The sequence below is a fragment of the Leptodactylus fuscus genome, chromosome 2 (genome assembly GCF_031893055.1).
Source record: "Leptodactylus fuscus isolate aLepFus1 chromosome 2, aLepFus1.hap2, whole genome shotgun sequence".
NCBI classification, from domain to species: Eukaryota; Metazoa; Chordata; class Amphibia; order Anura; family Leptodactylidae; genus Leptodactylus; species Leptodactylus fuscus.
Window position 1 is genome coordinate 277,418,067 of NC_134266.1, and position 15,990 is coordinate 277,434,056.

The 15,990-nt window shown below is 42.3% G+C and overlaps 1 protein-coding gene across 3 annotated transcripts in view; it reads right to left on the reverse strand.

Annotated features, from left to right (window-relative positions):
- The window catches only part of PDE2A (phosphodiesterase 2A), a 429,321-nt gene that overhangs the window by 229,742 nt on the left and 183,589 nt on the right, over positions 1-15,990 (reverse strand). The window lies entirely within an intron of this gene.

A 15,990-nucleotide genomic window follows, 5' to 3' on the forward strand; every position in this document is an offset into this window, starting at 1 on the left:
CATTATAAGGGTGTTATATCATACTATGGCCACTAGGGGCACTGTCATTGATACACTTACTATTTCAGTAGCTGCCTGTCTCCCAAAGTAGTCACCCAGACAGGATAACAAGCAGGTGCTAGGCAACCCAAAGTCACAGAGAGGGACAGAAAGAAACAACTGCTGCAAAAGTAGTAATTCTGATATTACTGTGTGTATACTGTGTGTATACGGACTGTATGGATACACTGTATATATGGATTGTATGTATATACTACGCATATGGACTGTATTGATACGCTGTATATATGGACTGTTTGTATATACTACATGTATGGACTGTATGTATATGGTGTGTGTGTGTATATAGATACGACAAAGTAAAGGCATAGACTGAACCTGGATTTCCATGCTACAAGGCTATCTTCATAAAGGGACCCCACAAGCCAATGGTAACGCTTCAGCCATAGATATAGTTACATATTTAGTATATACATAGTGTGATATGCCAGCCAGCTCTCCTGAGACTTGTAGTCCTCCCTCTGCCCCGGGCTATAATGAAACACTTGTCTGCCCTCCTTGAAATGCTCACAGCAGCTGTCGCACATATATAAAGCAAAGGGGATTCACATTCTTCCAGACTCAGCTTAACAAGATTCCTAAAGTAAAAGCAGCGCAGAGAATATCAGCACCACGCCGACCAGGAGACAAATCTGGAGGTTCTCTACATCTCCGCCAAAAATACAGACACAATATATAACACAGGGAAAGAGCAAGACAACTATTTATTATGGCAGTGACTATGTTCTTTTAACCTAGGAAGGAGTTATATGCTCTGTACTGCCCCCTACTGAGGAAAAGAGTGTAAGAAAAGGAGTGGATAGTAATGACCAGATCCTGACAAGTGTATATACCTGATAAAGAAACAACTGCTGCTATAATACTATCGAAATACATTAACTAGTAATTGCTATAATACTGCCCCCCATAGACCAAAACAAGAACGTAACTACTATAATACTGCTCCTATGTACAAGAATATAACTACTATAATACTACTACTATGTACAAGAATATAACTACTATAATACTACTCCTATATACAAGAATATAACTACTATAATACTACTACTATGTACAAGAATATAACTACTATAATACTACCTCCTATGTACAAGAATATAACTACTATAATACTACCTCCTATGTACAAGAATATAACTACTATAATACTGCTCCTATATACAAGAATATAACTACTATAATACTGCTCCTATGTACAAGAATATAACTACTATAATACTGCTCCTATGTACAAGTATATAACTACTATAATACTGCTCCTATATACAAGAATATAACTACTATAATACTGCTCCTATGTACAAGAATATAACTACTATAATACTGCTCCTATGTACAAGAATATAACTACTATAATACTGCTCCTATGTACAAGAATATAACTACTATAATACTACCTCCTATGTACAAGAATATAACTACTATAATACTACTCCTATGTACAAGAATATATCTACTATAATACTACCTCCTATGTACAAGAATATATCTACTATAATACTACTCCTATGTACAGGAATATAACTACTATAATACTACTCCTATGTATAAGAATATAACTACTATAATACTACTCCTATGTACAAGGATATAACTACTATAATACTGCTCCTATGTACAAGAATATAACTACTATAATACTACCTCCTATGTACAAGAATATAACTACTATAATACTACCTCCTATGTACAAGAATATAACTACTATAATACTACTCCTATGTACAAGAATATAACTACTATAATACTACTCCTATGTACAAGAATATAACTACTATAATACTACTCCTATGTACAAGAATATAACTACTATAATACTACTATGTACAAGAATATAACTACTATAATACTACTCCTATGTACAAGAATATAACTACTATAATACTACTCCTATGTACAAGAATATAACTACTATAATACTACTCCTATGTACAAGAATATATCTACTATAATACTACCTCCTATGTACAAGAATATAACTACTATAATACTACTCCTATGTACAAGAATATATCTACTATAATACTACCTCCTATGTACAAGAATATATCTACTATAATACTACTCCTATGTACAGGAATATAACTACTATAATACTACCTCCTATGTACAAGAATATAACTACTATAATACTACTCCTATGTATAAGAATATAACTACTATAATACTACTCCTATGTACAAGAATATAACTACTATAATACTACTCCTATGTACAAGAATATAACTACTATAATACTGCTCCTATGTACAAGAATATAACTACTATAATACTACCTCCTATGTACAAGAATATAACTACTATAATACTACTCCTATGTACAAGAATATAACTACTATAATACTGCTCCTATGTACAAGAATATAACTACTATAATACTACTCCTATGTACAAGAATATAACTACTATAATACTGCTCCTATGTATAAGAATATAACTACTATAATACTACTCCTATGTATAAGAATATAACTACTATAATACTACTCCTATGTACAAGAATATAACTACTATATTACTACTCCTATGTACAAGAATATAACTACTATAATACTACTCCTATGTACAAGAATATAACTACTATAATACTACCTCCTATGTACAAGAATATATCTACTATAATACTACTCCTATGTACAGGAATATAACTACTATAATACTACTCCTATGTACAAGAATATAACTACTATAATACTACTCCTATGTACAAGGATATAACTACTATAATACTACTCCTATGTACAAGAATATAACTACTATAATACTACTATGTACAAGAATATAACTACTATAATACTACCCCTATGTACAAGAATATAACTACTATAATACTACTCCTATGTACAGGAATATAACTACTATAATACTACTCCTATGTATAAGAATATAACTACTATAATACTGCTCCTATGTACAAGAATATAACTACTATAATACTACTCCTATGTACAAGAATATAACTACTATAATACTGCTCCTATGTATAAGAATATAACTACTATAATACTACTCCTATGTATAAGAATATAACTACTATAATACTACTCCTATGTACAAGAATATAACTACTATAATACTACTCCTATGTATAAGAATATAACTACTATAATACTACTCCTATGTACAAGAATATAACTACTATAATACTACTCCTATGTACAAGAATATAACTACTATAATACTACTCCTATGTACAAGAATATACCTACTATAATACTGCTCCTATGTATAAGAATATAACTACTATAATCCTACTCCTATGTACAAGAATATAACTACTATAATACTGCTCCTATGTATAAGAATATAACTACTATAATACTACTCCTATGTATAAGAATATAACTACTATAATACTACTCCTATGTACAAGAATATAACTACTATAATACTGCTCCTATGTACAAGAATATAACTACTATAATACTACTCCTATGTACAAGAATATAACTACTATAATCCTACTCCTATGTACAAGAATATAACTACTATAATACTGCTCCTATGTATAAGAATATAACTACTATAATACTACTCCTATGTATAAGAATATAACTACTATAATACTACTCCTATGTACAAGAATATAACTACTATAATACTGCTCCTATGTACAAGAATATAACTACTATAATACTACCTCCTATGTATAAGAATATAACTACTATAATACTACTCCTATGTACAAGAATATAACTACTATAATACTACCTCCTATGTATAAGAATATAACTACTATAATACTGCTCCTATGTACAAGAATATAACTACTATAATACTACCTCCTATGTATAAGAATATAACTACTATAATACTGCTCCTATGTACAAGAATATAACTACTATAATACTGCTCCTATGTATAAGAATATAACTACTATAATACTGCTCCTATGTACAAGAATATAACTACTATAATACTACTCCTATGTATAAGAATATAACTACTATATACTACTCCTATGTACAAGAATATAACTACTATAATACTACTCCTATGTACAAGAATATAACTACTATAATACTGCCCTTATGTACAAGAATATAACTACTATAATACTACTCCTATGTACAAGAATATAACTACTATAATACTACTCCTATGTACAAGAATATAACTACTATAATACTGCTCCTATGTACAAGAATATAACTACTATAATACTACTCCTATGTACAAGAATATAACTACTATAATACTACTCCTATGTACAAGAATATAACTACTATAATACTGCTCCTATGTATAAGAATATAACTGTTGTTGTCGGAATATGAAACCTTGTAGAATCCAGTAACAGTTGCTATACTGTATATCTGTAGCCTGGCTCTGATTATTTGTGTTGCTATAGGGTGGCTTCAGGAGTATTCTCCATGGTGCTCTGGGTCAGACGGAGAAGAACATAGGGAGAACATCTATGATGAGAGAATTGTATGGTGATAATGTCACTCTATAGGGACAGATCACCTATCATTTGTGTGGAGACTTATACAGCCATAGTCGCTCCACTGTAAGGGATCATGGGAAAAATATGCAAATCTGTCTTCCAAGATGTAAATAGTGAGACAGTGCCTCTGTTATGCCGCCCTCTATAGGAAGCGCCCTGAACATCATGCCCGACTTTCCTAGAAGCCTTTACTGCATAATGTGGGATTTTTACCAAGTCAGTGTCTCAGCTACGGACGGCGGTTTCGGTCTGGTTGGACCTCGTCAGCGCAGCGTAGAGAGAACTGACTTGGTAGAAGTGAGAGGCTGAGAGACCAGATTATGGGGATAATGTCACTCTATAAGGAGAGACCCCCTATTAGGGGTGTGGAGACTTATACAGCCATTTGGGAGGCCTGTGTGTATCGGAGGGGCACTGATCTAGATCTATAATGGACATGAATGATTTTCTCATTGCACAGGATTTATGTAACCTACTGTGTAATCTAATGGACCTGCGCTGAGTTTTGCCCCCCCCCCCCCCCCATGGTCTGGGTGTCCTCAGTACAGGGGGGCGGCCATCGGCGCAGGCGGATACAATCCCATGTAACAGGATTTACCGGCAGATAATAACTGATAGGCCCAGGAGAAGTGATCAGCGCTGTAATCCCATCCACATCTCCCCCGGTCGGCCGCCTCTATGCTGGATTATCATCTGTGCTCTGATAGGGATTAACAGCCACATGTGAGAATAGGACGACAAGGAGCAACCGCTACACCCAACATCTCACAATATCATCATGCAATCAAATCTGTGCAATCTGATTGGAACACGGATCACCAGTGTGTGGCTATCACTGGACCTGAACTATGGGCTGATGAAGGGACCGTCACATTCACATGCGCTGCCACAGACGGAGTGAGGAGATGATGAACGTCGCTGCCCCCTGGCTGTGGAATGAGTTAATTAATTGTCGCTATGACATCAGAATTGGAAGCATTGTGCTAATTAGATTAAAGTAATTACTCTGCCATAGGGAGGCAGCAACTAATAAGGATGAGTGGAAGTAAATGAGATGGAACTAATTAGTGGTAACTCGCTAGTGGAAATGCTACAGAGTTCAATGCACTTAGCCCGCTCTCATCAATGAGACCCTTCAGTGGGACCATTCATCTCATTCACTTTCCTCATTCATCCCATTACTGGTGCTCATCCTTCTCATTCATGGTCCTCGCCCTTCACTAGACTCTGTCATGTTTTTCATGGTCTACATCCTTCATCGCATATATTAACTTCATTCGTCACTGGACCCATTCATTCATTCCACTACCGGCGCTCATCCTACACTAGACTAATAACTAGACTCATTCATGGTCTGCAACCTTTACTAGATCTCATTCCTAATCCTCATCATTCATCATACTCCTGTTTCGGATCTTCCACAAGGCTCATTAAGTTTAGTCCTGGTCTTCGTTCTTCGTTAGACTCATTCACATTATCCCTGGTCCTCATCATTCACTAGACTCATTCATTTCATTCCTAGTCTTTATTCTTCTCTAGACTCATTCATCTTATTCCTGGTCTTCATTCTTCACTAGACTCATTCATCTTATTCCTGGTCCTCATCATTCACTAGACTCATTCATTTTATTTCTAGTCTTCATTCTTCTCTAGATTCATTCATCTTATTCCTGGTCTTCATTCTTCACTAAACTCATTTCTTTCATTCCTGTACTTCATACATCACTATATTGATTCCTCTCATTCCTGCTCCTAATTCTTCACTTCACACATTCATCTCATTCTGGTCCTCCTCCTTCACTTCACACATTCATCTCATTCTGGTCCTCCTCCTTCACTAAACTCATTCCTAGTACACATTCTGCAGTAGACTCATTCATCTTATTCCTGTTCCTCATTCTTCATGATTTATTGATTTCAGTGTCGCCCTCTTCCTTCATCAGAACCATTCATCCCGTTTTCATTCTTCACTAAAATCATTAATCTTGTATCTTCCTCATTCTTCACTAGACTAATTCAATTAACTCCTCACATTCCTTCTTCACTAGACTCATTTATCCCATTCTTGGTCCTCAGCCTTCACTACATTTATTGTCCACATTCCTTGTGCACGTCCTTCATTAGACTCATTCATATTATCACTAGACTCATTCACCTCATTCCTAGCTTTCATTCACCACTAGACTCATTTGTCTCCACCCTGGTTGTCAATCTCAATTAGTTTTATTCACCTCCTTCCTAGCTCATATACTTCACTATTCTCTTTTATGTTATTCCAGGTCTTCATCCTTCATGAGATTCATTCCTCTTATTCCAAGTCTTCATCCCTCACTAGACTCATTCATATTATTCCAGGTCCTCATCCCTCACTAGACTCATTCATATTATTCCAGGTCCTCATCCCTCACTAGACTCATTCATATTATTCCAGGTCCTCATCCCTCACTAGACTCATTCATATTAATCCAGGTCCTCATCCCTCACTAGACTCATTCATATTATTCCAGGTCCTCATCCCTCACTAGACTCATTCATATTAATCCAGGTCCTCATCCCTCACTAGACTCATTCATATTATTCCAGGTCCTCATCCTTCACTAGACTCATTCATATTATTCCAGGTCCTCATCCCTCACTAGACTCATTCATATTATTCCAGGTCCTCATCCCTCACTAGACTCATTCATATTATTCCAGGTCTTCATCCCTCACTAGACTCATTCATATTATTCCAGGTCCTCATCCCTCACTAGACTCATTCATATTATTCCAGGTCCTCATCCCTCACTAGACTCATTCATATTATTCCAGGTCTTCATCCCTCACTAGACTCATTCATATTATTCCAGGTCCTCATCCTTCACTAGACTCATTCATATTATTCCAGGTCCTCATCCTTCACTAGACTCATTCATATTATTCCAGGTCCTCATCCCTCACTAGACTCATTCATATTATTCCAGGTCTTCATCCCTCACTAGACTCATTCATATTATTCCAGGTCTTCATCCCTCACTAGACTCATTCATATTATTCCAGGTCCTCATCCCTCACTAGACTCATTCATATTAATCCAGGTCCTCATCCCTCACTAGATTCATTCATATCATTCCAGGTCCTCATCCCTCACTAGACTCATTCATATTATTCCAGGTCCTCATCCTTTACTAGACTCATTCATATTATTCCAGGTCCTCATCCCTCACTAGACTCATTCATATTATTCCAGGTCCTCATCCCTCACTAGACTCATTCATATTATTCCAGGTCCTCATCCCTCACTAGACTCATTCATATTATTCCAGGTCCTCATCCCTCACTAGACTCATTCATATTATTCCAGGTCCTCATCCCTCACTAGACTCATTCATATTATTCCAGGTCCTCATCCTTCACTAGACTCATTCATATTATTCCAGGTCCTCATCCCTCACTAGACTCATTCATATTATTCCTGGTCCTCATCCTTTACTAGACTCATTCATATTATTCCTGGTCCTCATCCCTCACTAGACTCATTCATATTATTGCAGGTCCTCATCCCTCACTAGACTCATTCATATTATTCCAGGTCCTCATCCCTCACTAGACTCATTCATATTATTCCTGGTCTTCATCCCTCACTAGACTCATTCATATTATTCCAGGTCCTCATCCTTCACTAGACTCATTCATATTATTCCAGGTCCTCATCCCTCACTAGACTCATTCATATTATTCCAGGTCCTCATCCTTTACTAGACTCATTCATATTATTCCAGGTCCTCATCCCTCACTAGACTCATTCATATTATTCCTGGTCCTCATCCCTCACTAGACTCATTCATATTATTGCAGGTCCTCATCCCTCACTAGACTCATTCATATTATTCCAGGTCCTCATCCTTTACTAGACTCATTCATATTATTCCAGGTCCTCATCCCTCACTAGACTCATTCATATTATGCCAGGTCCTCATCCTTCACTAGACTCATTCATATTATTCCTGGTCCTCATCCCTCACTAGACTCATTCATATTATTCCTGGTCCTCATCCCTCACTAGACTCATTCATATTATTCCAGGTCCTCATCCCTCACTAGACTCATTCATATTATTCCTGGTCCTCATCCCTCACTAGACTCATTCATATTATTCCAGGTCCTCATCCTTTACTAGACTCATTCATATTATTCCTGGTCCTCATCCCTCACTAGACTCATTCATATTATTCCAGGTCCTCATCCCTCACTAGACTCATTCATATTATTCCAGGTCCTCATCCCTCACTAGACTCATTCATATTATTCCTGGTCCTCATCCCTCACTAGACTCATTCATATTATTCCTGGTCCTCATCCCTCACTAGACTCATTCATATTATGCCAGGTCTTCATCCTTTACTAGACTCATTCATATTATGCCAGGTCTTCATCCCTCACTAGACTCATTCATATTATTCCAGGTCCTCATCCCTCACTAGACTCATTCATATTATTCCTGGTCCTCATCCCTCACTAGACTCATTCATATTATTCCAGGTCCTCATCCCTCACTAGACTCATTCATATTATTCCTGGTCCTCATCCCTCACTAGACTCATTCATATTATGCCAGGTCCTCATCCCTCACTAGACTCATTCATATTATTCCAGGTCCTCATCCCTCACTAGACTCATTCATATTATTCCTGGTCCTCATCCCTCACTAGACTCATTCATATTATGCCAGGTCCTCATCCTTCACTAGACTCATTCATATTATTCCTGGTCCTCATCCCTCACTAGACTCATTCATATTATTCCAGGTCCTCATCCCTCACTAGACTCATTCATATTATTCCAGGTCCTCATCCCTCACTAGACTCATTCATATTATTCCTGGTCCTCATCCCTCACTAGACTCATTCATATTATTCCAGGTCTTCATCCTTTACTAGACTCATTCATATTATGCCAGGTCTTCATCCCTCACTAGACTCATTCATATTATTCCAGGTCCTCATCCCTCACTAGACTCATTCATATTATTCCAGGTCTTCATCCTTTACTAGACTCATTCATATTATGCCAGGTCTTCATCCCTCACTAGACTCATTCATATTATTCCAGGTCCTCATCCCTCACTAGACTCATTCATATTATTCCTGGTCCTCATCCCTCACTAGACTCATTCATATTATTCCAGGTCCTCATCCCTCACTAGACTCATTCATATTATTCCAGGTCCTCATCCCTCACTAGACTCATTCATATTATTCCAGGTCCTCATCCTCATCAACATAGTCCTGTTCTGCTTCAGTCCATTATTTCATTCCTGGTTTTGAGAGACCATTTGTCTCCTGGTCCTTGTTATTCGGTGGAATCATTCTTCAGATATTTGGCCCATAGTCTTAGACCTGGGACCTCGATCATTAGGACCATGCGCCTCCGGGTCTCTACCTCATTGCTGTTATTGAAATTCTTCTCCTTTCTTTCGCTTTCGATTCTTAATCTTCATTAGAAATGTTCAATCGTGGCCAGGACTATTGCCAAAAGTGAGCAGCCCGAGATCCTCATTCCTGGCCATGGAGCCAGACAGGTGTGCGCAGTCGCTTTATCAAGATTAATAGGACGGCCGCACGTAGCCAAGTGAGGTCAATTACCTGTTTCCTACACTCTCATTCAATCCTATGGAGAAAAACATCACATGCTCATTGTAGTGTCTGGCGGAAATGGAGGATTTCAGGCGACTTCTTCTTGGCAAAGGTAAGAACGACAAAGGTCGGACAACAAGGTAATTCACTTTTATGACCTGATTGACAGTGCTTAAAGGTAACACAGGCTTGTCCTTAGATGACCTCTATACCGGTGACAACCAACCTCTCCATTATGGCAAACAGGGTGTTAAAACCGTCCCTTTAAATATAAGAACTGCTCAGTATGATGTTCATGCACCTACACAGCACCAACCACACAAAGCATCATCTAATCCAACCCTGGACCATAGATTATAGGGATTTACTTCCCCGGCCAGGAACGTATAGAGAATTCATTCTGCAGTATGGATAAAAAGACAAGTGTCAGGTGGCGGACATTGTGGGCGCTCAGAGCGGAGCGATGACTCTGTTAGGATAATTGTATTGTCTAATGATTGTTTGCTGAGAAGAAATCCTATATAGACAAGACAGACCCCACAACGATCAATATCTTACCCCGAAGTAATGGGATTACACAGGTGCCTAATGCTAGAGATATATACCGTATACTGTATATAGTAGCCTCTCTTATAGTCGTAGATGGGCTCGTTCCCACGATGTAACGCGGCGCTCATTCTGACACGTATTCATGTGTCAGAGTCAGCGCTTCAAAACAGGATCCCATTGACTTCAATGTGTAGGACGCATAAGACGGAACCCATTGAAGACAATGGGATTCTGTTTTGAAGCGCTGACTCTGACATGTGTATAAGTGTCAGAATGAGCGCCGCGTTATATTGTGGGAATCAGCCCTATCTGTGTCACCTCCTGTCTGACGCCCCGGGCAGCAGCTGGTTATAATGATGACATCTAGAACAAGTCTCTTCTGCTTCTAGTCCTGAGTCAGTGACTAATAGAATATTCTAGAATCAGCAAATCCTGTGTCACATACAAAGCATCAGAGGATTCGGCAGGTGCGGAGGATACAGCGACCGTCACATCATCTGTACAGAAAACGTGCTGCAATCCTACAGGGCCAGAATCTGCTGATATGGTGTTACATTATACTCCTCACATCCACTACTGTCATGTCATACTCTAGTCACAGCCAGAGCTGCATTCACTGATCTACTGTGTTTTTATGGTTTATCCTCCAGTCACATCCAGAGCTGCATTCACTGATCTACTGCGTTGTCATGGTTTATACTCCAGTCACATCCAGAGCTGCATTCTCTAATCTTGCCTGCAGCGCTTTTCTCTTCACATTCAGAGTTTCGGCGCTGGTGTGAGCTCGGCCTACCTGTTGCTGAAGTGTTGAGCTCACAGAGCATTGTCTAGACTGGATGACATTGGATACAATTGTTTCCAATACTGGATACAATTGTAACAAGCTCTCAGCTGTGAGCAGGGGCCGCCACGTACAGGGTACGACTGTGAAGGACGCATTTCCGGGCGCGGGGCGAGAGCGGTTAATTTGTGATGCAGACCCGGGGCGGTCACAAGTGTCCGCGCTCCATAAACTTCCCAATTAACTGTGAATATGAATTAATCTTCGTCCGCTGCCCCCCGGGAATGTCAGGGGAGATAACCCAAGATGGCGACCTCCTGCTCAACTCTACAAGTCACACTCCAAGGGCAAACACCTACAAGTCTCCTCTCCTGGCTTAGGATACGCAGTCATATACTAGTTCTATCTGTTCCTGGGAAAGCTGGGTGACCTTGGGATCTGTCCAGTGGCTGCGCACAGAGAGTAATGGCTGAGCTCTGATCTGGGACAGGCCGGACCCTCGCCCGCGCTCTCCTGGAAGACGGGGAAAAATTCATAAGACCCTGATAAAAGAAACATCAGGAGGCGCCGCATGAAATATGGAGCGAGCCTGGCGCAGACCTCGGGGAGGGGGACACACTGACAATACCATCTGCTTCTGGGAAAGCTGGGTCATTATCCGTGTGTTATCTTATGAAACTGACCCGGTAATTAAATCTATTTCTGGGAAAGCTGGGTACAGCCAAAGTGACCTGCAATGGGGTGGGGCTGCAGGACTGGGTAGACTCGCCATTCAAGACTCTAGGAAAGCTGGGTGACAGGTGTTATCCCCCAGATTATAGATATTATATGAGGAATAAGGGGGCACTGTCCTGTATGGGGGTGTCCGGGATCATTATATGGGGGCACTGTCCTGTATGGGGGTGTCCGGGATCATTATATGGGGGCACTGTCCTGTATGGGGGTGTCCGGGATCATTATATGGGGGCACTGTCCTGTATGGGGGTGTCCGGGATCATTATATGGGGGCACTGTCCTGTAGGGAGCATCCGGGGGCACTGTCCTGTATGGGGGTATCCGGGATCATTATATGGGGGCACTGTCCTGTATGGGGGCATAAGGGATCATTATATGGGGGCACTGTCCTGTATGGGGGTGTCTGGGATCATTATATGGGGGGTACTGTCCTGTATGGGGGTGTCCGGGATCATTATATGGGGGCACTGTCCTGTATGGGGGCATAAGGGATCATTATATGGGGGCACTGTCCTGTATGGGGGTGTCTGGGATCATTATATGGGGGCACTGTCCTGTATGGGGGTGTCCGGGATCATTATATGGGGCACTGTCCTGTATGGGGGTGTCCGGGATCATTATATGGCGGCACTGTCCTGTATGGGGGCGTCAGGGATCATTATATGGGGGTACAGTCCTGTATGGGGGTATCCGGGATCATTATATGGGGGCACTGTCCTGTATGGGGGCATCCGGGGGCACTGTCCTGTATGGGGGTATCCGGGATCATTATATGGCGGCACTGTCCTGTATGGGGGCATAAGGGATCATTATATGGGGGCACTGTCCTGTATGGGGGTGTCTGGGATCATTATATGGGGAGCACTGTCCTGTATGGGGGTATCCGGGATCATTATATGGGGGCACTGTCCTGTATGGGGGCGTCAGGGATCATTATATGGGGGTACAGTCCTGTATGGGGGTGTCTGGGATCATTATATGGGGGCACTGTCCTGTATGGGGGTGTCCGGGATCATTATATGGGGGTACAGTCCTGTATGGGGGTGTCCGGGATCATTATATGGGGGCACTGTCCTGTATGGGGGCGTCAGGGATCATTATATGGGGGCACTGTCCTGTATGGGGGTGTCCGGGATCATTATATGGGGGCACTGTCCTGTATGGGGGCGTCAGGGATCATTATATGGGGGTACAGTCCTGTATGGGGGTGTCTGGGATCATTATATGGTGGCACTGTCCTGTATGGGGGCGTCAGGGATCATTATATGGGGGTACAGTCCTGTATGGGGGTGTCTGGGATCATTATATGGGGGTACAGTCCTGTATGGGGGTGTCTGGGATCGTTATATGGGGGCACTGTCCTGTATGGGGGTGTCTGGGATCGTTATATGGGGGCACTGTCCTGTATGGGGGTATCCAGGATCATTATATGGGGGTACAGTCCTGTATGGGGGCGTCAGGGATCATTATATGGGGGCACTGTCCTGTATGGGGGCGTCAGGGATCATTATATGGCGGCACTGTCCTGTATGGGGGCATCCGGGAACATTATATGGTAGCACTGTCCTGTATGGGGGCATAAGGGATCATTATATGGGGGTACAGTCCTGTATGGGGGTGTCTGGGATCATTATATGGGGGCACTGTCCTGTATGGGGGCGTCAGGGATCATTATATGGGGGGTACAGTCCTGTATGGGGGTGTCTGGGATCGTTATATGGGGGCACTGTCCTGTATGGGGGTATCCGGGAACATTATATGGGGGCACTGTCCTGTATGGGGGTGTCCGGGATCATTATATGGGGGTACAGTCCTGTATGGGGGTGTCTGGGATCATTATATGGGGGCACTGTCCTGTATGGGGGCGTCAGGGATCATTATATGGGGGCACTGTCCTGTATGGGGGCATAAGGGATCATTATATGGGGGCACTGTCCTGTATGGGGGTGTCCGGGATCATTATATGGGGGCACTGTCCTGTATGGGGGCATAAGGGATCATTATATGGGGGCACTGTCCTGTATGGGGGTGTCTGGGATCATTATATGGGGGGCACTGTCCTGTATGGGGGTGTCCGGGATCATTATATGGGGGCACTGTCCTGTATGGGGGCATAAGGGATCATTATATGGGGGCACTGTCCTGTATGGGGGCGTCAGGGATCATTATATGGGGGCACTGTCCTGTATGGGGGCGTCAGGGATCATTATATCGGGGTACAGTCCTGGATGGGGGTATCCGGGATCATTATATGGGGGCACTGTCCTGTATGGGGGCATAAGGTATCATTATATGGGGGCACTGTCCTGTATGGGGGCACCCAGGGTCATTATATGGGGGCACTGTCCTGTATGGGGGCACCCAGGGTCATTATATGGGGGCACTGTCCTGTATGGGGGCACCCAGGGTCATTATATGGCGGCACTGTCCTGTATGGGGGCATAAGGGATCATTATATGGGGAGCACTGTCCTGTATGGGGGCGTCAGGGATCATTATATGGGGGTACAGTCCTGTATGGGGGTGTCTGGGATCATTATATGGGGGCACTGTCCTGTATGGGGGCGTCAGGGATCATTATATGGGGGCACTGTCCTGTATGGGGGTGTCCGGGATCATTATATGGCGGCACTGTCCTGTATGGGGGTGTCCGGGATCATTATATGGGGGTACATTCCTGTATGGGGGTGTCTGGGATCATTATATGGGGGCACTGTCCTGTATGGGGGTGTCCGGGATCATTATATGGCGGCACTGTCCTGTATGGGGGTGTCCGGGATCATTATATGGGGGTACAGTCCTGTATGGGGGTGTCTGGGATCGTTATATGGGGGCACTGTCCTGTATGGGGGTGTCCGGGATCATTATATGGGGGCACTGTCCTGTATGGGGGCATAAGGGATCATTATATGGGGGTACAGTCCTGTATGGGGGTGTCTGGGATCGTTATATGGGGGCACTGTCCTGTATGGGGGCGTCAGGGATCATTATATGGGGGCACTGTCCTGTATGGGGGCATAAGGGATCATTATATGGGGGTACAGTCCTGTATGGGGGTATCCAGGATCATTATATGGGGGTACAGTCCTGTATGGGGGTGTCTGGGATCATTATATGGGGGCACTGTCCTGTATGGGGGCGTCAGGGATCATTATATGGGGGTACAGTCCTGTATGGGGGTGTCTGGGATCGTTATATGGGGGCACTGTCCTGTATGGGGGTATCCGGGAACATTATATGGGGGCACTGTCCTGTATGGGGGCATAAGGGATCATTATATGGGGGTACAGTCCTGTATGGGGGTGTCTGGGATCATTATATGGGGGCACTGTCCTGTATGGGGGTGTCCGGGATCATTATATGGGGGTACAGTCCTGTAAGGGGGTGTCCGGGATCATTATATGGCAGCACTGTCCTGTATGGGGGTGTCTGGGATCGTTATATGGGGGCACTGTCCTGTATGGGGGTATCCGGGAACATTATATGGGGGCACTGTCCTGTATGGGGGCATAAGGGATCATTATATGGGGGTACAGTCCTGTATGGGGGTATCCAGGATCATTATATGGGGGTACAGTCCTGTATGGGGGTGTCTGGGATCATTATATGGGGGTACAGTCCTGTATGGGGCATAAGGGATCATTATATGGGGGTACAGTCCTGTATGGGGGTGTCTGGGATCATTATATGGGGGCACTGTCCTGTATGGGGGCGTCAGGGATCATTATATGGGGGTACAGTCCTGTATGGGGGTGTCTGGGATCGTTATATGGGGGCACTGTCCTGTATGGGGGCATAAGG